Below are 2,500 nucleotides of genomic sequence, written 5' to 3'. Positions count from 1 at the left end.
CTAGACATGTATAGAATTACATTCAATGTATCATATTCAGCTGTCCCATAGTTTTGCCTCGTCATAAGTGCAATATAAGCGGGCACCACAGAGGTGTACCACGGATCACCACATGAGGGAGCACACAATCTTCTGCAGTGAATTAACACCTTGAATAGGGCCCTCAGTTTTCATTACTATGTGTGGTATGCTGAATGATCATTTTTATTTTCTGTGATCACACACACACACACAGACACAGACACAGAGACACACACACACACACACACACACACACACACGTGACGTGCACACATATGGGCGGGTGCGGGCACACAACACACACACACCAACCTTTCTCTGACCTTTATTTATGCGTAGAGAAAAGACAAAATAAGAGACTCCTCTCTCTCTCTCTGCCTCTCCTTTTTCGTTCTCCCTATAATTTCCCACCCTCCGTCTCCCTGTAATCAACACTTTTCCGCTGCGGCCATTTTGTGCCTGTCGGTCTTATCTCCAGTCTGCAGTTTCCCTCTCTGTCATTACCCTGCCATTAGCCTTCTGTCACAGTGGGTGAAACAACCGGCTCGAACTGACCTTACTCTTTCTGCACTGCTCAGAACACACGCACGCACGCATACACACACACACGCATGCACACATGCTCACACGCATGCACCCACACACGCATGCACCCACACCCGCACATGTACAGTTAGGTCCATATATATTTGGACTCTGACACATTTTTTGCTATTTTAGCTGTTTACCAAAACATATTCAAGTTACAGTTACATAATGAATATGGGCTTAAAGTGCAGACACTCAGCTTTAATTTGAGGGTATTCACATTTAAATTGGAGGAAGGGTTTAGGAATTACAGCTCTTTAATATGTAGCCCCCTCTTTTTCAAGGGACCAAAAGTAATTGGACAATTGACTCAAAAGCTGTTTCATGGACAGGTGTGTGCTTCCTTTGTTATTTCTTTATCAATTAAGTAGGTAAAAGGTCTGAGTTGATTCCTAGTGTGGCATTTGCATTTGGAAGCTGTTGCTGTGAACGCACAACATGTGGTCAAAGGAGCTCTCAATGCAAGTGAAACAGGCCGAAAACAAAAAAATCCATCAGAGAGACAGCAGCAACATTAGGAGTGGCCAAATTAACAGTTTGGTACATTCTGAGAAAAAAAGAGAAAAAAAGAATGCACTGGTGAGCTCGGCAAAAAGGCTTGACAACAGTGGTGGATGATCGCAGGATCCTTCACATGGTAAAGAAAAAGCCCTTCACAACATCCAGCCACTCTCCAGGAAGTAGGCATATCATTATCCAAGTCTACCACAAAGAGAAGACTTCACGAGAGCAAATACAGAGGGTTCACCACAAGGTGCAAACCATTCATAAGCCTCAAGAATAGAAAGGCCAGATTAGACTTTGCCAAAAAACATCTAAAAAAACCAGCCCAGTTCTGGAACACCATTCTTTGGACAGATGAAACTAAGATCAACCTGTACCGGAATGATGGGAAGAAAAAAGTATGGAGAAGGCTTGGAACTGCTCATGATCCAAAGCATACCACATCATCTATAAAACACGGTGGAGGCAGTGTGATGGCATGGGCATGCATGGCTTCCAGTGGCACTGTGTCACTAGTGTTTATTGATGATGTGACAGAAGACAAAAGCAGCCGGATGATTTCTGAAATGTTTAGGGATATACTGTCTGCGCTTCACAGTACAGATGGACAATGACCCAAAACATACTGCGAAAGCAACCTAGGAGTTTTTTAAGGCAAAGAAGTGGAATATTCCGCAATGGCCGAGTCAATCAGCTGATCGAGCATGCATTTCACTTGCTGAAGACAAAACTAAAGGCAGAAAGACCCACAAACAAATAACAACTGAAGACAGCTGCAGTAAAGGCCTGGCAAAGCATCACAAAAGAGGAAACCCAGCATTTGGTGATGTCCATGGGTTCCAGACTTCAGGCAGTCATTGCCTGCAAATGATTCTCGACAAAGTATTAAAAATGAACATTTTATTTATGATTATGTTAATTTGTCCAATTACATTTGAGCCCCTGAAAATAGGGGACTGTGAATAAAGTGGTCGGTGAGTGTGTATACATATATATATTCAAACTGCAAATACAACGATCTAACAAGAAGGTGTGTAGATGTACACTATTCTCTTTTCTTCTCCCAATTCTCTCACTCTTTCACTCATTCTGCCTCCCTCTATATACTTGTCCTATACGTCTCGCTCTCCATTCTCTTCAATGCATTTCCTCTTTTTTTGGGTGCCATTTCTTTGGAAATGATCTCTCAGTTTCAGGGCTATACGTCGTAACCAGGCCACAGTTGACTGTGAAACTCAAGATAAAGGTCCAGTCTGCCTATTTCTCTGTCTGGGTATTGTCTCAACCTCTTAACTGTTGCAAACCGACTGGCCTAGTCTAGACAACATCACACAATTTCTTCCTGATACATTGGTAAGCTTTGTCCATATTTGTTCATTTGACAGAC

This window comes from Argentina silus, assembly GCF_951799395.1.
Source record: "Argentina silus genome assembly, chromosome: 21".
Taxonomy (NCBI): Eukaryota; Metazoa; Chordata; class Actinopteri; order Argentiniformes; family Argentinidae; genus Argentina; species Argentina silus.
Note: the sequence above shows the minus strand (reverse complement) of the source record.